This window comes from Symsagittifera roscoffensis, chromosome 5, assembly GCF_963678635.1.
Source record: "Symsagittifera roscoffensis chromosome 5, txSymRosc1.1, whole genome shotgun sequence".
Classification (NCBI taxonomy): domain Eukaryota; kingdom Metazoa; phylum Xenacoelomorpha; order Acoela; family Convolutidae; genus Symsagittifera; species Symsagittifera roscoffensis.
Genome location: NC_087066.1, coordinates 68,474,341 through 68,495,472, shown reverse-complemented (window position 1 = coordinate 68,495,472; position 21,132 = coordinate 68,474,341).

The window sequence follows — 21,132 nt, the reverse complement described above, 5'->3', positions numbered from 1 at the left end:
TTGCGCGAGCTCGATTACGTCTTTCAACATTTGCATCAGCTAGAAGAAGAGATAGTTTCCGTAGTTTATTGCGGTGAGAAAGCTTAGTGTGGTATTTTTGCGCGAGCTCGATTACGTCTTTCAACATTTGCATCAGCTAGGAGAAGAGATAGTTTCCGTAATTTATTGCGGTGAGAAACCTTAGTGTCGTATTTTTGTGCGAGCTCGATTACGTCTTTCAACATATGCATCAGCTGGGAGAAGAGATAGTTTCCGTAGTTTATTGCGGTGAGAAATCTTAGTGTGGTATTTTTGCGCGAGCTCGATTACGTCTTACAACATTTGCATCAGCTAGGAGAAGAGATTGTTTCCGTAGTTTATTGCGGTGAAAAACCTTAGTGTGGTATTTTTGCGCGAGCTCGATTACGTCTTTCAACATTTGCATCAGCTAGGAGAAGAGATAGTTTCCGTAGTTTATTGCGGTGAGAAACCTTGGTGTGGTATTTTTGCGCGAGCTCGATTACGTCTTTCAACATTTGCATCAGCTAGGAGAAGAGATAGTTTCCGTAGTTTATTGCGGTGAGAAAACTTAGTGTGGTATTTTTGCGCGAGCTCGATTACGTCTTTCAACATTTGCATCAGCTAGGAGAAGAGATAGTTTCCGTAGTTTAATTGCGGTGAGAAACTTTAGTGTGGTATTTTTGCGCAAGCTCGATTACGTCTTTCAACATTTGCATCAGCTAGGAGAAGAGATAGTTTCCGTAGTTTATTGCGGTGAGAAACCTTAGTGTGGTATTTTTGCGCGAGCTCGATTACGTCTTTCAACATTTGCATCAGCTAGGAGAAGAGATAGTTTCCGTAGTTTATTGCGGTGAGAAAACTTAGTGTGGTATTTTTGCGCGAGCTCGATTACGTCTTTCAACATTTGCATCAGCTAGGAGAAGAGATAGTTTCCGTAGTTTAATTGCGGTGAGAAACTTTAGTGTGGTATTTTTGCGCAAGCTCGATTACGTCTTTCAACATTTGCATCAGCTAGGAGAAGAGATAGTTTCCGTAGTTTATTGCGGTGAGAAACCTTAGTGTGGTATTTTTGCGCGAGCTCGATTACGTCTTTCAACATTTGCATCAGCTAGGAGAAGAGATAGTTTCCGTAGTTTATTGCGGTGAGAAACATTAGTGTGGTATTTTTGCGGGAGCTCGATTACGTCTTTCAACATTTGCATCAGCTAGGAGAAGAGATAGTTTCCGTAGTTTATTGCGGTGTGAAACCTTAGTGTGGTATTTTTGCGCGAGCTCGATTACGTCTTTCAACATTTGCATCAGCTAGGAGAAGAGATAGTTTCCGTAGTTTATTGCGGTGAGAAACCTTGGTGTGGTATTTTTGCGCGAGCTCGATTACGTCTTTCAACATTTGCATCAGCTAGGAGAAGAGATAGTTTCCGTAGTTAATTGCGGTGAGAAAACTTAGTGTGGTATTTTTGCGCGAGCTCGATAACGTCTTTCAACATTTGCATCAGCTAGGAGAAGAGATAGTTTCCGCAATTTAATTGCGGTGAGATTCTTAAGTGTGGTATTTTTGCGCAAGCTCGATTACCTCTTTCAACATTTGCATCAGCTAGGAGAAGAGATAGTTTCCGTAGTTTATTGCTGTGAGAAACCTTAGTGTGGTATTTTTGCGCGAGCTCGATTACGTCTTTCAACATTTGCATCAGCTAGGAGAAGAGATAGTTTCCGTAGTTTATTGCGGTGAGAAACCTTAGTGTGGTATTTTTGCGCGAGCTCGATTACGTCTTTCAACATTTGCATCAGATAGGAGAAGAGATAGTTTCCGTAGTTTATTGCGGTGAGAAACATTAGTGTGGTATTTTTGCGCGAGCTCGATTACGTCTTTCAACATTTGCATCAGCTAGGAGAAGAGATAGTTTCCGTAGTTTATTGTGTTGAGAAACCTTAGTGTGGTATTTTTGCGCGAGCTCGATTACGTCTTTCAACATTTGCATCAGCTAGTAGAAGAGATAGTTTCCGTAGTTTATTGCGGTGAGAAACCTTAGTGTGGTATTTTTGCGCGAGCTCGATTACGTCTGTCAACATTTGCATCAGCTAGGAGAAGAGATAGTTTCCGTAGTTTATTGCGGTGAGAAACCTTAATGTGGTATTTTTGCGCGAGCTCGATTACGTCTTTCAACATTTGCATCAGCTAGGAGAAGAGATAGTTTCCGTAATTTATTGCGGTGAGAAACCTTAGTGTGATATTTTTGCGCGAGCTCGATTACGTCTTTCAACATTTGCATCAGCTAGGAGAAGAGATAGTTTCCGTAGTTTATTGCGGTGAGAAACCTTAGTGTGGTATTTTTGCGCGAGCTCGATTACATCTTTCAACATTTGCATCAGCTAGGAGAAGAGATAGTTTCCGTAGTTTATTGCGGTGAGAAACCTTAGTGTGGTATTTTTGCGCGAGCTCGATTACGTCTTTCAACTTTGCATCAGCTAGGAGAAGAGATAGTTTCCGTAGTTTATTGCGGTGAGAAACCTTAGTGTGGTATTTTTGCGCGAGCTCGATTACGTCTTTCAACATTTGCATCAGCTAGTAGAAGAGATAGTTTCCGTAGTTTATTGCGGTGAGAAACCTTGGTGTGGTATTTTTGCGCGAGCTCGATTACGTCTGTCAACATTTGCATCAGCTAGGAGAAGAGATAGTTTCCGTAGTTTATTGCGGTGAGAAACCTTAGTGTGGTATTTTTGCGCGAGCTCGATTACGTCTTTCAACATTTGCATCAGCTAGGAGAAGAGATAGTTTCCGTAGCTTATTACGGTGAGAAACCTTAGTGTGGTATTTTTGAGCGAGCTCGATTACGTCTTTCATCATTTGCATCAGCTAGGAGAAGAGATAGTTTCCGTAGTTTATTGCGGTGAGAAACCTTAGTGTCGTATTTTTGCGCGAGCTCGATTACGTCTTTCAACATATGCATCAGCTAGGAGAAGAGATAGTTTCCGTAGTTTATTGCGGTGAGAAACCTTAGTGTGGTATTTTTGCGCGAGCTCGATTACGTCTTACAACATTTGCATCAGCTAGGAGAAGAGATAGTTTCCGTAGTTTATTGCGGTGAGAAACCTTGGTGTGGTATTTTTGCGCGAGCTCGATTACGTCTTTCAACATTTGCATCAGCTAGGAGAAGAGATAGTTTCCGTAGTTTATTGCGGTGAGAAACCTTAGTGTAGTATTTTTGCGCGAGCTCGATTACGTCTTTCAACATTTGCATCAGCTAGGAGAAGAGATAGTTTCCGTAGTTTATTGCGGTGAGAAAACTTAGTGTGGTATTTTTGCGCGAGCTCGATTACGTCTTTCAACATTTGCATCAGCTTGGAGAAGAGATAGTTTCCGTAGTTTATTGCGTTGAGAAACCTTAGTGTGGTATTTTTGCGCAAGCTCGGTTACGTTTTTCAACATTTGCATCAGCTAGGAGAAGAGATAGTTTCCGTAGTTTATTGCGGTGAGAAACCTTAGTGTGGTATTTTTGCGCGAGCTCGATTACGTCTTTCAGCATTTGCATCAGCTAGGAGAAGAGATAGTTTCTGTAGTTTATTGCGGTGAGAAACCTTTGTGTGATATTTTTGCGCGAGCTCGATTACGTCTTTCAACATTTGCATCAGCTAGCAGAAGAGACAGTTTCCGTAGTTTATTGCGGTGAGAAACCTTAGTGTGGTATTTTTGCGCGAGCTCGATTACGTCTTTCAACATTTGCATCAGCTAGGAGAAGAGATAGTTTCCGTAGTTTATTGCGGTGAAAAACCTTAGTGTGGTTTTTTTGCGCGAGCTTGATTACGTCTTTCAACATTTGCATCAGCTAGGAGAAGAGATAGTTTCCGTAGTTTATTGCGGTGAGAAACCTTAGTGTGGTATTTTTGCGCGAGCTCGATTACGTCTTTCAATATTTGCATCAGCTAGGAGAAGAGATAGTTTCCGTAGTTTATTGCGGTGAGAAACCTTAGTGTGGTATTTTTGCGCGAGCTCGATTACGTCTTTCAACATTTGCATCAGCTAGGAGAAGAGATAGTTTCCGTAGCTTATTGCGGTGAGAAACCTTAGTGTGGTTTTTTTGCGCGAGCTTGATTACGTCTTTCAACATTTGCATCAGCTAGGAGAAGAGATAGTTTCCGTAGCTTATTGCGGTGAGAAACCTTAGTGTGGTATTTTTGCGCGAGCTCGATTACGTCTTTCAATATTTGCATCAGCTAGGAGAAGAGATAGTTTCCGTAGTTTATTGCGGTGAGAAACCTTAGTGTGATATTTTTGCGCGAGCTCGATTACGTCTTTCAACATTTGCATCAGCTAGGAGAAGAGATAGTTTCCGTAGTTTATTGAGGTGAGAATCCTTAGTGTGGTAGTTTTGGGCGAGCTCGATTACGTCTTTCAACATTTGCATCAGCTAGGAGAAGAGATAGTTTCCGTAGTTTATTGCGGTGAGAAACCTTAGTGTGGTATTTTTGCGCGAGCTCGATTACGTCTTTCAACATTTGCATCAGCTAGGAGAAGAGATAGTTTCCGTAGTTTATTGCGGTGAGAAACCTTAGTGTGGTATTTTTGCGCGAGCTCGATTACGGCTTTCAACATTTGCATCAGCTAGGAGAAGAGATAGTTTCCGTAGTTTATTGCGGTGAGAAACCTTGGTGTGGTATTTGTGCGCGAGCTCGATTACGTCTTTCAACATTTGCATCAGCAAGGAGAAGAGATAGTTTCCGTAGTTTATTGCGGTGAGAAACCTTAGTGTGGTATTTTTGCGCGAGCTCGATTACGTCTTTCAACATTTGCATCAGCAAGGAGAAGAGATAGTTTCCGTAGTTTATTGCGGTGAGAAACCTTATTGTGGTATTTGTGCGCGAGCTCGATTACGTCTTTCAACATTTGCATCAGCAAGGAGAAGAGATAGTTTCCGTAGTTTATTGCGGTGAGAAACCTTATTGTGGTATTTTTGCGCGAGCTCGATTACGTCTTTCAACATTTGCATCAGCTAGGAGAAGAGATAGTTTCCGTAGTTTATTGCGGTGAGAAACCTTAGTGTGGTATTTTTGCGCGAGCTCGATTACGTCTTTCAACATTTGCATCAGCTAGGAGAAGAGATAGTTTCCGTAGTTTATTGCGGTGAGAAACCTTAGTGTGGTATTTTTGCGCGAGCTCGATTACGGCTTTCAACATTTGCATCAGCTAGGAGAAGAGATAGTTTCCGTAGTTTATTGCGGTGAGAAACCTTGGTGTGGTATTTGTGCGCGAGCTCGATTACGTCTTTCAACATTTGCATCAGCAAGGAGAAGAGATAGTTTCCGTAGTTTATTGCGGTGAGAAACCTTAGTGTGGTATTTTTGCGCGAGCTCGATTACGTCTTTCAACATTTGCATCAGCAAGGAGAAGAGATAGTTTCCGCAGTTTATTGCGGTGAGAAACCTTATTGTGGTATTTGTGCGCGAGCTCGATTACGTCTTTCAACATTTGCATCAGCAAGGAGAAGAGATAGTTTCCGTAGTTTATTGCGGTGAGAAACCTTATTGTGGTATTTTTGCGCGAGCTTGATTACGTCTTTCAACATTTGCATCAGCTAGGAGAAGAGATAGTTTCCGTAGTTTATTGCGGTGAGAAATCTTAGTGTGGTATTTTTGCGCGAGCTCGATTACGTCTTTCAATATTTGCATCAGCTAGGACAAGATATAGTTTCCGTAGTTTATTGCGGTGAGAAACCTTAGTGTGGTATTTTTGCGCGAGCTCGATTACGTCTTTCAACATTTGCATCAGCTAGGAGAAGAGATAGTTTCCGTAATTTATTGAGGTGAGAATCCTTAGTGTGGTAGTTTTGGGCGAGCTCGATTACGTCTTTCAACATTTGCATCAGCTAGGAGAAGAGATAGTTTCCGTAGTTTATTGCGGTGAGAAACCTTAGTGTGGTATTTTTGCGCGAGCTCGATTACGTCTTTCAACATTTGCATCAGCTAGGAGAAGAGATAGTTTCCGTAGTTTATTGCGGTGAGAAACCTTAGTGTGGTGTTTTTGCGCGAGCTCGATTACGTCTTTCAACATTTGCATCAGCTAGGAGAAGAGACAGTTTCCGTAGTTTATTGCGGTGAGAAACCTTAGTGTGGTGTTTGTGCGCGAGCTCGATTACGTCTTTCAACATTTGCATCAGCTAGGAGAAGAGATAGTTTCCGTAGTTTATTGCGGTGAGAAACCTTAGTGTGGTATTTTTGCGCGAGCTCGATTACGTCTTTCAACATTTGCATCAGCTAGGAGAAGAGATAGTTTCCGTAGTTTATTGCGGTGAGAAACCTTAGTGTGGTATTTTTGCGCGAGCTCGATTACGTCTTTCAACATTTGCATCAGCTAGGAGAAGAGATAGTTTCCGTAGTTTATTGCGGTGAGAAACCTTGGTGTGGTATTTTTGCGCGAGCTCGATTACGTCTTTCAACATTTGCATCAGCTAGGAGAAGAGATAGTTTCCGTAGTTTATTGCGGTGAGAAACCTTAGTGTGGTATTTTTGCGCGAGCTCGATTACGTATTTCAATATTTGCATCAGCTAGGAGAAGAGATAGTTTCCGTAGTTTATTGCGGTGAGAAACCTTAGTGTGGTATTTTTGCGCGAGCTCGATTACGTCTTTCAACATTTGCATCAGCTAGGAGAAGAGATAGTTCCCGTAGTTTATTGCGGTGACAAACCTCAGTGTGGTTTTTTTGCGCGAGCTCGATTACGTCTTTCAACATTTGCATCAGCTAGGAGAAGAGATAGTTTCCGTAGTTTATTGCGGTGAGAAACCTTAGTGTGGTATTTTTGCGCGAGCTCGATTACGTCTTTCAACATTTGCATCAGCTAGGAGAAGAGATAGTTTCCGTAGTTTATTGCGGTGAGAAACCTTAGTGTGGTATTTTTGCGCGAGCTCAATTACATCTTTCAAGATTTGCATCAGCTAGGAGAAGAGATAGTTTCCGTAGTTTATTGCGGTGAGAAACCTTAGTGTGGTATTTTTGCGCGAGCTCGATTACGTCTTTCAACATTTGCATCAGCTAGGAGAAGAGATATTTTCCGTAGTTTATTGCGGTGAGAAACCTCAGTGTGGTATTTTTGCGCGAGCTCGATTATGTCTTTCAACATTTGCATCAGCTAGGAGAAGAGATAGTTTCCGTAGTTTATTGCGGTGAGAAACCTTAGTGTGGTATTTTTGCGCGAGCTCGATTACGTCTTTCAACATTTGCATCAGCTAGGAGAAGAGATAGTTTCCGTAGTTTATTGCGGTGAGAAACCTTAGTGTGGTATTTTTGCGCGAGCTCGATTACGTCTTTCAACATTTGCATCAGCTAGGAGAAGAGATAGTTTCCGTAGTTTATTGCTGTGAGAAACCTTAGTGTGGTATTTTGCGTGAGCTCGATTACGTCTTTCAAGATTTGCATCAGCTAGGAGAAGAGATAGTTTCCGTAGTTTATTGCGGTGAGAAACCTTAGTGTGGTATTTTTGCGCGAGCTCGGTTACGTCTTTCAACATTTGCATCTGCTAGGAGAAGAGATAGTTTCCGTAGTTTATTGCGGTGAGAAAACTTAGTGTGGTGTTTTTGCGCGAGCTCGATTATGTCTTTCAATTTTGCATCAGCTAGGAGAAGAGATAATTTCCGTAGTTTATTGCGGTGAGAAACCCTAGTGTGTTTTTTTTGCGCGAGCTCGATTACATCTTTCAACATTTGCATCAGCTAGAGAAGAGAGAGTTTCCGTAGTTTATTGCGGTGAGAAACCTTAGTGTGGTATTTTTGCGCGAGCTCGATTACGTCTTTCAACATTTGCACAAGCTAGGAGAAGAGATGGTTTCCGTAGTTTATTGCGGTGAGAAACCCTAGTGTGGTATTTTTGCGCGAGCTCGATTACATCTTTCAACATTTGCATCAGCTAGAGAAGAGAGAGAGTTTCCGTAGTTTATTGCGGTGAGAAACCTTAGTGTGGTATTTTTGCGCGAGCTCGATTACGTCTTTCAACATTTGCATCAGCTAGGAGAAGAGATAGTTTCCGTAGTTTATTGCGGTGAGAAACCTTAGTGTGGTATTTTTGCGCGAGCTCGATTACGTCTTTCAACATTTGCATCAGCTAGGAGAAGAGATAGTTTCCGTAGTTTATTGCTGTGAGAAACCCCCCTAGTGTGTTTTTTTGCGCGAGCTCGATTACATCTTTCAACATTTGCATCAGCTAGAGAAGAGAGAGTTTCCGTAGTTTATTGCGGTGAGAAACCTTAGTGTGGTATTTTTGCGCGAGCTCGATTACGTCTTTCAACATTTGCACAAGCTAGGAGAAGAGATGGTTTCCGTAGTTTATTGCGGTGAGAAACCCTAGTGTGGTATTTTTGCGCGAGCTCGATTATGTCTTTCAACATTTGCATCAGCTAGGAGAAGAGATAGTTTCCGTAGTTTATTGCGGTGAGAAACCTTAGTGTGGTATTTTTGCGCGAGCTCGATTACGTCTTTCAACATTTGCATCAGCTAGGAGAAGAGATAGTTTCCGTAGTTTATTGCGGTGAGAAACGTTAGTGTGGTATTTTTGCGCGAGCTCGATTACGTCTTTCAACATTTGCATCAGCTAGGAGAAGAGATAGTTTCCGTAGTTTATTGCTGTGAGAAACCTTAGTGTGGTATTTTGCGCGAGCTCGATTACGTCTTTCAACATTTGCATCAGCTAGGAGAAGAGATAGTTTCCGTAGTTTATTGCTGTGAGAAACCCCCCTAGTGTGTTTTTTTGCGCGAGCTCGATTACATCTTTCAACATTTGCATCAGCTAGAGAAGAGAGAGTTTCCGTAGTTTATTGCGGTGAGAAACCTTAGTGTGGTATTTTTGCGCGAGCTCGATTACGTCTTTCAACATTTGCACAAGCTAGGAGAAGAGATGGTTTCCGTAGTTTATTGCGGTGAGAAACCCTAGTGTGGTATTTTTGCGCGAGCTCGATTATGTCTTTCAACATTTGCATCAGCTAGGAGAAGAGATAGTTTCCGTAGTTTATTGCGGTGAGAAACCTTAGTGTGGTATTTTTGCGCGAGCTCGATTACGTCTTTCAACATTTGCATCAGCTAGGAGAAGAGATAGTTTCCGTAGTTTATTGCGGTGAGAAACGTTAGTGTGGTATTTTTGCGCGAGCTCGATTACGTCTTTCAACATTTGCATCAGCTAGGAGAAGAGATAGTTTCCGTAGTTTATTGCTGTGAGAAACCTTAGTGTGGTATTTTGCGCGAGCTCGATTACGTCTTTCAAGATTTGCATCAGCTAGGAGAAGAGATAGTTTCCGTAGTTTATTGCGGTGAGAAACCTTAGTGTGGTATTTTTGCGCGAGCTCGGTTACGTCTTTCAACATTTGCATCTGCTAGGAGAAGAGATAGTTTCCGTAGTTTATTGCGGTGAGAAAACTTAGTGTGGTGTTTTTGCGCGAGCTCGATTACGTCTTTCAAGTTTGCATCAGCTAGGAGAAGAGATAATTTCCGTATTTTATTGCGGTGAGAAACCCTAGTGTGGTATTTTTGCGCGAGCTCGATTACATCTTTCAACATTTGCATCAGCTAGAGAAGAGAGAGTTTCCGTAGTTTATTGCGGTGAGAAACCTTAGTGTGGTATTTTTGCGCGAGCTCGATTACGTCTTTCAACATTTGCACAAGCCAGGAGAAGAGATGGTTTCCGTAGTTTATTGCGATGAAAACCTTAGTGTGGTCTTTTTGCGCGAGCACGATTACGTCTTTCAACATTTGCATCAGTTAGGAGAAGAGATAGTTTCCGTAGTTTATTGCGGTGAGAAACCTTAGTGTGTCATTTTTGCGAGAGCTCGATTACGTCTTTCAACATTTGCATCAGCTAGGAGAAGAGATAGTTTCCGTAGTTTATTGCGGTGAGAAACCTTAGTGTGCTATTTTTGCGCGAGCTCGATTACGTCTTTCAACATTTGCATCAGCTAGGAGAAGAGATAGTTTCCGTAGCTTATTGCGGTGAGAAACCTTAGTGTGGTATTTTTGCGCGAGCTCGATTACGTCTTTCAACATTTGCATCAGCTAGGAGAAGAGATAGTTTCCGTAGTTTATTGCGGTGAGAAACCTTAGTGTGGTAATTTTGCGCGAGCTCGATTACGTCTTTCATTTTTTGCATCAGCTAGGAGAAGAGGTAGTTTCCGTAGTTTATTGCGGTGAGAAACCTTAGTGTGGTATTTTTGCGCGAGCTCGATTACTTCTTTCAACATTTGCATCAGCTAGGAGAAGAGATAGTTTCCGTAGTTTATTGCGGTGAGAAACCTTAGTGTGGTATTTTTGCGCGAGCTCGATTACGTGTTTCAACACTTGCATCAGCTAGGAGAAGAGATAATTTCCGTAGTTGATTGCGGTGAGAAACCTTAGTGTGGTATTTTTGCGCGAGCTCGATTACGTCTTTCAACATTTGCATCAGCTAGGAGAAGATATAGTTTCCGTAGTTTATTGCGGTGAGAAATTTTAGTGTGGTATTTTTGCGCGAGCTGGATTACGTCTTTCAACATTTGCATCAGCTAGGAGAAGAGATAGTTTCCGTAGTTTATTGCGGTGAGAAACCTTAGTGTGGTATTTTTGCGCGAGCTCGGTTACGTCTTTCAACATTTGCATCAGCTAGGAGAAGAGATAATTTCCGTAGTTTATTGCGGTGAGAAACCTTAGTGTGGTATTTTTGCGCGAGCTCGATTACGTCTTTCAACATTTGCATCAGCTAGAGAAGAGAGAGTTTCTGTAGTTTATTGCGGTGAGAAACCTTAGTGTGGTATTTTTGCGCGAGCGCGATTACGTCTTTCAACATTTGCATCAGCTAGGAGAAGAGATAGTTTCCGTAGTTTATTGCGGTGAGAAACCTTAGTGTGGTATTTTTGCGCGAGCTCGATTACTTCTTTCAACATTTGCATCAGCTAGGAGAAGAGATAGTTTCCGTAGTTTATTGCGGTGAGAAACCTTAGTGTGGTATTTTTGCGCGAGCTCGATTACGTGTTTCAACACTTGCATCAGCTAGGAGAAGAGATAATTTCCGTAGTTGATTGCGGTGAGAAACCTTAGTGTGGTAATTTTGCGCGAGCTCGATTACGTCTTTCAACATTTGCATCAGCTAGGAGAAGATATAGTTTCCGTAGTTTATTGCGGTGAGAAATTTTAGTGTGGTATTTTTGCGCGAGCTGGATTACGTCTTTCAACATTTGCATCAGCTAGGAGAAGATATAGTTTCCGTAGTTTATTGCGGTGAGAAACCTTAGTGTGGTATTTTTGCGCGAGCTCGGTTACGTCTTTCAACATTTGCATCAGCTAGGAGAAGAGATAATTTCCGTAGTTTAATGCGGTGAGAAATCTTAGTGTGGTATTTTTGCGCGAGCTCGATTACGTCTTTCAACATTTGCATCAGCTAGAGAAGAGAGAGTTTCTGTAGTTTATTGCGGTGAGAAACCTTAGTGTGGTATTTTTGCGCGAGCTCGATTACGTCTTTCAACATTTGCATCAGCTAGGAGAAGAGATAGTTTCCGTAGTTTATTGCGGTGAGAAACCTTAGTGTGGTATTTTTGCGCGAGCTCGATTACTTCTTTCAACATTTGCATCAGCTAGGAGAAGAGATAGTTTCCGTAGTTTATTGCGGTGAGAAACCTTAGTGTGGTATTTTTGCGCGAGCTCGATTACGTGTTTCAACACTTGCATCAGCTAGGAGAAGAGATAGTTTCCGTAGTTTATTGCGGTGAGAAACCTTAGTGTGGTATTTTTGCGCGAGCTCGATTACGTGTTTCAACACTTGCATCAGCTAGGAGAAGAGATAATTTCCGTAGTTGATTGCGGTGAGAAACCTTAGTGTGGTAATTTTGCGCGAGCTCGATTACGTCTTTCAACATTTGCATCTGCTAGGAGAAGAGATAGTTTCCGTAGTTTATTGCGGTGAGAAAACTTAGTGTGGTGTTTTTGCGCGAGCTCGATTACGTCTTTCAAGTTTGCATCAGCTAGGAGAAGAGATAATTTCCGCATTTTATTGCGGTGAGAAACCCTAGTGTGGTATTTTTGCGCGAGCTCGATTACATCTTTCAACATTTGCATCAGCTAGAGAAGAGAGAGTTTCCGTAGTTTATTGCGGTGAGAAACCTTAGTGTGGTATTTTTGCGCGAGCTCGATTACGTCTTTCAACATTTGCACAAGCCAGGAGAAGAGATGGTTTCCGTAGTTTATTGCGATGAAAACCTTAGTGTGGTCTTTTTGCGCGAGCACGATTACGTCTTTCAACATTTGCATCAGTTAGGAGAAGAGATAGTTTCCGTAGTTTATTGCGGTGAGAAACCTTAGTGTGTCATTTTTGCGAGAGCTCGATTACGTCTTTCAACATTTGCATCAGCTAGGAGAAGAGATAGTTTCCGTAGTTTATTGCGGTGAGAAACCTTAGTGTGCTATTTTTGCGCGAGCTCGATTACGTCTTTCAACATTTGCATCAGCTAGGAGAAGAGATAGTTTCCGTAGCTTATTGCGGTGAGAAACCTTAGTGTGGTATTTTTGCGCGAGCTCGATTACGTCTTTCAACATTTGCATCAGCTAGGAGAAGAGATAGTTTCCGTAGTTTATTGCGGTGAGAAACCTTAGTGTGGTAATTTTGCGCGAGCTCGATTACGTCTTTCATTTTTTGCATCAGCTAGGAGAAGAGGTAGTTTCCGTAGTTTATTGCGGTGAGAAACCTTAGTGTGGTATTTTTGCGCGAGCTCGATTACTTCTTTCAACATTTGCATCAGCTAGGAGAAGAGATAGTTTCCGTAGTTTATTGCGGTGAGAAACCTTAGTGTGGTATTTTTGCGCGAGCTCGATTACGTGTTTCAACACTTGCATCAGCTAGGAGAAGAGATAATTTCCGTAGTTGATTGCGGTGAGAAACCTTAGTGTGGTAATTTTGCGCGAGCTCGATTACGTCTTTCAACATTTGCATCAGCTAGGAGAAGATATAGTTTCCGTAGTTTATTGCGGTGAGAAATTTTAGTGTGGTATTTTTGCGCGAGCTGGATTACGTCTTTCAACATTTGCATCAGCTAGGAGAAGAGATAGTTTCCGTAGTTTATTGCGGTGAGAAACCTTAGTGTGGTATTTTTGCGCGAGCTCGGTTACGTCTTTCAACATTTGCATCAGCTAGGAGAAGAGATAATTTCCGTAGTTTATTGCGGTGAGAAACCTTAGTGTGGTATTTTTGCGCGAGCTCGATTACGTCTTTCAACATTTGCATCAGCTAGAGAAGAGAGAGTTTCTGTAGTTTATTGCGGTGAGAAACCTTAGTGTGGTATTTTTGCGCGAGCTCGATTACGTCTTTCAACATTTGCATCAGCTAGGAGAAGAGATAGTTTCCGTAGTTTATTGCGGTGAGAAACCTTAGTGTGGTATTTTTGCGCGAGCTCGATTACTTCTTTCAACATTTGCATCAGCTAGGAGAAGAGATAGTTTCCGTAGTTTATTGCGGTGAGAAACCTTAGTGTGGTATTTTTGCGCGAGCTCGATTACGTGTTTCAACACTTGCATCAGCTAGGAGAAGAGATAATTTCCGTAGTTGATTGCGGTGAGAAACCTTAGTGTGGTAATTTTGCGCGAGCTCGATTACGTCTTTCAACATTTGCATCAGCTAGGAGAAGATATAGTTTCCGTAGTTTATTGCGGTGAGAAATTTTAGTGTGGTATTTTTGCGCGAGCTGGATTACGTCTTTCAACATTTGCATCAGCTAGGAGAAGATATAGTTTCCGTAGTTTATTGCGGTGAGAAACCTTAGTGTGGTATTTTTGCGCGAGCTCGGTTACGTCTTTCAACATTTGCATCAGCTAGGAGAAGAGATAATTTCCGTAGTTTAATGCGGTGAGAAATCTTAGTGTGGTATTTTTGCGCGAGCTCGATTACGTCTTTCAACATTTGCATCAGCTAGAGAAGAGAGAGTTTCTGTAGTTTATTGCGGTGAGAAACCTTAGTGTGGTATTTTTGCGCGAGCTCGATTACGTCTTTCAACATTTGCATCAGCTAGGAGAAGAGATAGTTTCCGTAGTTTATTGCGGTGAGAAACCTTAGTGTGGTATTTTTGCGCGAGCTCGATTACTTCTTTCAACATTTGCATCAGCTAGGAGAAGAGATAGTTTCCGTAGTTTATTGCGGTGAGAAACCTTAGTGTGGTATTTTTGCGCGAGCTCGATTACGTGTTTCAACACTTGCATCAGCTAGGAGAAGAGATAATTTCCGTAGTTGATTGCGGTGAGAAACCTTAGTGTGGTAATTTTGCGCGAGCTCGATTACGTCTTTCAACATTTGCATCAGCTAGGAGAAGATATAGTTTCCGTAGTTTATTGCGGTGAGAAATTTTAGTGTGGTATTTTTGCGCGAGCTGGATTACGTCTTTCAACATTTGCATCAGCTAGGAGAAGAGATAGTTTCCGTAGTTTATTGCGGTGAGAAACCTTAGTGTGGTATTTTTGCGCGAGCTCGGTTACGTCTTTCAACATTTGCATCAGCTAGGAGAAGAGATAATTTCCGTAGTTTATTGCGGTGAGAAACCTTAGTGTGGTATTTTTGCGCGAGCTCGATTACGTCTTTCAACATTTGCATCAGCTAGAGAAGAGAGAGTTTCTGTAGTTTATTGCGGTGAGAAACCTTAGTGTGGTATTTTTGCGCGAGCTCGATTACGTCTTTCAACATTTGCATCAGCTAGGAGAAGAGATAGTTTCCGTAGTTTATTGCGGTGAGAAACCTTAGTGCGGTATTTTTGCGCGAGCTCGATTACGTCTTTCAACATTTGCATCAGCTAGGAGAAGGGATAGTTTCCGAAGTTTATTGCGGTGAGAAACCTTAGTGTGGTATTTTTGCGCGAGCTCGATTACGTCTTTCAACATTTGCATCAGCTAGGAGAAGAGATAGTGTCCGTAGTTTATTGCGGTGAGAAAACTTAGTGTGGTATTCTTGCGCGAGCTCGATCACGTCTTTCAACATTTGCATCAGCTAGGAGAAGAGATAGTTTTCGTAGTTTATTGCGGTGAGAAACCTTAGTGTGGTATTTTTGCGCGAGCTCAATTACGTCTTTCAACATTTGCATCAGCTAGGAGAAGAGATAGTTTCCGTAGTTTATTGCGGTGAGAAACCTTAGTGTGGTTTTTTTGCGCGAGCTCGATTGCGTCTTTCAACATTTGCATCAGCTAGAAAAAGAGATAGTTTCCGTAGTTTATTGCGGTGAGAAACCTTAGTGTGGTATTTTTGCGCGAGCTCGATTACGTCCTTCAACATTTGCATCAGCTGGGAGAAGTGATAGTTTCTGTAGTTTATTGCGGTGAGAAACCTTAGTGTGGCATTTTTGCGCGAGCTCGATTACGTCTTTCGACATTTGCATCAGCTAGGAGAAGAGATGGTTTCCGTAGTTTATTGCGGTGAGAAACCTAAGTGTGGTATTTTTGCGCGAGCTCGATTACGTCTTTCAACATTTGCATCAGCTAGGAGAAGAGATAGTTTCCGTAGTTTATTGCGGTGAGAAACCTTAGTGTGGTATTTTTGCGCGAGGTCGATTACGTCTTTCAACATTTGCATCAGCTAGGAGAAGAGATAGTTTCCGTAGTTTATTGCGGTGAGAAACCTTAGTGTGGTATTTTTGCGCGAGCTCGATTACGTCTTTCAACATTTGCATCAGCTAGAGAAGAGATAGTTTCCGTAGTTTATTGCGGTGAGAAACCTTAGTGTGGTATTTTTGCGCGAGCTCGATTACGTCTTTCAACATTTGCATCAGCTAGGAGAAGAGTTAGTTTCCGTAGTTTATTGCGGTGAGAAACCTTAGTGTGGTATTTTTGCGCGAGCTCGATTACGTCCTTCAACATTTGCATCAGCTGGGAGAAGAGATAGTTTCTGTAGTTTATTGCGGTGAGAAACCTTAGTGTGGCATTTTTGCGCGAGCTCGATTACGTCTTTCGACATTTGCATCAGCTAGGAGAAGAGATGGTTTCCGTAGTTTATTGCGGTGAGAAACCTAAGTGTGGTATTTTTGCGCGAGCTCGATTACGTCTTTCAACATTTGCATCAGCTAGGAGAAGAGATAGTTTCCGTAGTTTATTGCGGTGAGAAACCTTAGTGTGGCATTTTTGCGCGAGCTCGATTACGTCTTTCGACATTTGCATCAGCTAGGAGAAGAGATGGTTTCCGTAGTTTATTGCGGTGAGAAACCTAAGTGTGGTATTTTTGCGCGAGCTCGATTACGTCTTTCAACATTTGCATCAGCTAGAGAAGAGATAGTTTCCGTAGTTTATTGCGGTGAGAAACCTTAGTGTGGTATTTTTGCGCGAGCTCGATTACGTCTTTCAACATTTGCATCAGCTAGGAGAAGAGTTAGTTTCCGTAGTTTATTGCGGTGAGAAACCTTAGTGTGGTATTTTTGCGCGAGCTCGATTACGTCTTTCAACATTTGCATCAGCTAGGAGAAGAGATAGTTTCCGTAGTTTATTGCGGTAAGAAACCTTAGTGTGGTTTTTTTGCGCGAGCTCGATTACGTCTTTCAACATTTGCATCAGCTAGAAGAAGAGATAGTTTCCGTAGTTTATTGCGGTGAGAAAGCTTAGTGTGGTATTTTTGCGCGAGCTCGATTACGTCTTTCAACATTTGCATCAGCTAGGAGAAGAGATAGTTTCCGTAGTTTATTGCGGTGAGAAAAACCTTAGTGTGGTATTTTTGCGCGAGCTCGATTACGTCTTTCAACATTTGCATCAGCTAGGAGAAGACATAGTTTCCGTAGTTTATTCCGGTGAGAAACCTTAGTGTGGTATTTTTGCGCGAGCTCGATTACGTCTTTCAACATTTGCATCAGCTAGAAGAAGAGATAGTTTCCGTAGTTTATTGCGGTGAGAAAGCTTAGTGTGGTATTTTTGCGCGAGCTCGATTACGTCTTTCAACATTTGCATCAGCTAGGAGAAGAGATAGTTTCCGTAGTTTATTGCGGTGAGAAAAACCTTAGTGTGGTATTTTTGCGCGAGCTCGATTACGTCTTTCAACATTTACATCAGCTAGAGAAGAGATAGTTTCCGTAGCTTATTGCGGTGAGAAACCTTAGTGTGGTATTTTTGCGCGAGCTCGATTACGTCTTTCAACATTTGCATCAGCTAGGAGAAGAGATAGTTTCCGTAGTTTATTGCGGTAAGAAACCTTAGTGTGGTTTTTTTGCGCGAGCTCGATTACGTCTTTCAACATTTGCATCAGCTAGAAGAAGAGATAGTTTCCGTAGTTTATTGCGGTGAGAAAGCTTAGTGTGGTATTTTTGCGCGAGCTCGATTACGTCTTTCAACATTTGCATCAGCTAGGAGAAGAGATAGTTTCCGTAGTTTATTGCGGTGAGAAAAACCTTAGTGTGGTATTTTTGCGCGAGCTCGATTACGTCTTTCAACATTTGCATCAGCTAGGAGAAGACATAGTTTCCGTAGTTTATTCCGGTGAGAAACCTTAGTGTGGTATTTTTGCGCGAGCTCGATTACGTCTTTCAACATTTGCATCAGCTAGAAGAAGAGATAGTTTCCGTAGTTTATTGCGGTGAGAAAGCTTAGTGTGGTATTTTTGCGCGAGCTCGATTACGTCTTTCAACATTTGCATCAGCTAGGAGAAGAGATAGTTTCCGTAGTTTATTGCGGTGAGAAAAACCTTAGTGTGGTATTTTTGCGCGAGCTCGATTACGTCTTTCAACATTTGCATCAGCTAGAGAAGAGATAGTTTCCGTAGTTTATTGCGGTGAGAAACCTTAGTGTGGTATTTTTGCGCGAGCTCGATTACGTCTTTCAACATTTGCATCAGCTAGGAGAAGAGTTAGTTTCCGTAGTTTATTGCGGTGAGAAACCTTAGTGTGGTATTTTTGCGCGAGCTCGATTACGTCTTTCAACATTTGCATCAGCTAGGAGAAGAGATAGTTTCCGTAGTTTATTGCGGTAAGAAACCTTAGTGTGGTTTTTTTGCGCGAGCTCGATTACGTCTTTCAACATTTGCATCAGCTAGAAGAAGAGATAGTTTCCGTAGTTTATTGCGGTGAGAAAGCTTAGTGTGGTATTTTTGCGCGAGCTCGATTACGTCTTTCAACATTTGCATCAGCTAGGAGAAGAGATAGTTTCCGTAGTTTATTGCGGTGAGAAAAACCTTAGTGTGGTATTTTTGCGCGAGCTCGATTACGTCTTTCAACATTTGCATCAGCTAGGAGAAGACATAGTTTCCGTAGTTTATTCCGGTGAGAAACCTTAGTGTGGTATTTTTGCGCGAGCTCGATTACGTCTTTCAACATTTGCATCAGCTAGAGAAGAAATAGTTTCCGTAGTTTATTGCGGTGAGAAACCTTAGTGTGGTATTTTTGCGCGAGCTCGATTACGTCTTTCAACATTTGCATCAGCTAGGAGAAGAGTTAGTTTCCGTAGTTTATTGCGGTGAGACACCTTAGTGTGGTATTTTTGCGCGAGCTCGATTACGTCTTTCAACATTTGCATCAGCTAGGAGAAGAGATAGTTTCCGTAGTTTATTGCGGTAAGAAACCTTAGTGTGGTTTTTTTGCGCGAGCTCGATTACGTCTTTCAACATTTGCATCAGCTAGAAGAAGAGATAGTTTCCGTAGTTTATTGCGGTGAGAAAGCTTAGTGTGGTATTTTTGCGCGAGCTCGATTACGTCTTTCAACATTTGCATCAGCTAGGAGAAGAGATAGTTTCCGTAGTTTATTGCGGTGAGAAAAACCTTAGTGTGGTATTTTTGCGCGAGCTCGATTACGTCTTTCAACATTTGCATCAGCTAGGAGAAGACATAGTTTCCGTAGTTTATTCCGGTGAGAAACCTTAGTGTGGTATTTTTGCGCGAGCTCGATTACGTCTTTCAACATTTGCATCAGCTAGGAGAAGAGATAGTTTCCGTAGTTTATTGCGGTGAGAAACCTTAGTGTGGTAATTTTGCGCCAGCTCGATTACGTCTTTCAGCATTTGCATCAGCTAGGAGAAGAGATAGTTTCCGTAGTTTATTGAGGTGATAAACCTTAGTGTGGTATTTTTGCACGAGCTCGATTACTACTTTCAACATTTGTATCAGCTAGGATAAGAGATAGTTTCCGTAGTTTATTCCGGTGAGAAACCTTAGTGTGGTATTTTTGCGCGAGCTCGATTACGTCTTTCAACATTTGCATCAGCTAGGAGAAGAGATAGTTTCCGTAGTTTATTGCGGTGAGAAACCTTAGTGTGGTATTTTTGCGCGAGCTCGATTACGTCTTTCAACATTTGCATCAGCTAGGAGAAGAGATAGTTTCCGTAGTTTATTGCGGTGAGAAACCTTAGTGTGGTATTTTTGCGCCAGCTCGATTACGTCTTTCAACATTTGCATCAGCTAGGAGAAGAGATAATTTCCGTGGTTTATTGCGGTGAGAAACCTTAGAGTGGTTTTTTTGCGCGAGCTCGATTACGTCTTTCAACATTTGCATCAGCTAGGAGAAGAGATAGTTTCCGTAGTTTATTGCGGTGAGAAACCTTAGTGTGGTATTTTTGCGCGAGCTCGGTTACGTCTTTCAACATTTGCATCAGCTAGGAGAAGAGATAGTTTCCGTAGTTTATTGCGGTGATAAACCTTAGTGTGGTAATTTTGCGCGAGCTCGATTACATCTTTCAACATTTGCATCAGCTAGGAGAAGAGATAGTTTCCGTAGTTTATTGCGGTGAAAAACCTTAGTGTGGTATTTTTGCGCGAGCTCGATTACGTCTTTCAACATTTGCATCAGCTGGGAGAAGAGATAGTTTCCGTAGTTTATTGCGGTGAGAAACCTTAGTGTGGTATTTTTGCGCGAGCTCGGTTACGTCTTTCAACATTTGCATCAGCTAGGAGAAGAGATAGTTTCCGTAGTTTATTGCGGTGATAAACCTTAGTGTGGTAATTTTGCGCGAGCTCGATTACGTCTTTCAACATTTGCATCAGCTAGGAGAAGAGATAGTTTCCGTAGTTTATTGCGGTGAGAAACCTTAGTGTGGTATTTTTGCGCGAGCTCGATTACGTCTTTCAACATTTGCATCAGCTAGGAGAAGAGATAGTATCCGTAGTTTATTGCGGTAAGAAACCTTAGTGTGGTATTTTTGCGCGAGCTCGGTTACGTCTTTCAACATTTGCATCAGCTAGGAGAAGAGATAGTTTCCGTAGTTTATTGCGGTGAGAAACCTTAGTGTGGTATTTTTGCGCGAGCTCGGTTACGTCTTTCAACATTTGCATCAGCTAGGAGAAGAGATAGTTTCCGTAGTTTATTGCGGTGATAAACCTTAGTGTGGTAATTTTGCGCGAGCTCGATTACATCTTTCAACATTTGCATCAGCTAGGAGAAGAGATAGTTTCCGTAGTTTATTGCGGTGAAAAACCTTAGTGTGGTATTTTTGCGCCAGCTCGATTACGTCTTTCAACATTTGCATCAGCTAGGAGAAGAGATAATTTCCGTGGTTTATTGCGGTGAGAAACCTTAGAGTGGTTTTTTTGCGCGAGCTCGATTACGTCTTTCAACATTTGCATCAGCTAGGAGAAGAGATAGTTTCCGTAGTTTATTGCGGTGAGAAACCTTAGTGTGGTATTTTTGCGCGAGCTCGGTTACGTCTTTCAACATTTGCATCAGCTAGGAGAAGAGATAGTTTCCGTAGTTTATTGCGGTGATAAACCTTAGTGTGGTAATTTTGCGCGAGCTCGATTACATCTTTCAACATTTGCATCAGCTAGGAGAAGAGATAGTTTCCGTAGTTTATTGCGGTGAAAAACCTTAGTGTGGTATTTTTGCGCGAGCTCGATTACGTCTTTCAACATTTGCATCAGCTGGGAGAAGAGATAGTTTCCGTAGTTTATTGCGGTGAGAAACCTTAGTGTGGTATTTTTGCGCGAGCTCGGTTACGTCTTTCAACATTTGCATCAGCTAGGAGAAGAGATAGTTTCCGTAGTTTATTGCGGTGATAAACCTTAGTGTGGTAATTTTGCGCGAGCTCGATTACGTCTTTCAACATTTGCATCAGCTAGGAGAAGAGATAGTTTCCGTAGTTTATTGCGGTGAGAAACCTTAGTGTGGTATTTTTGCGCGAGCTCGATTACGTCTTTCAACATTTGCATCAGCTAGGAGAAGAGATAGTATCCGTAGTTTATTGCGGTAAGAAACCTTAG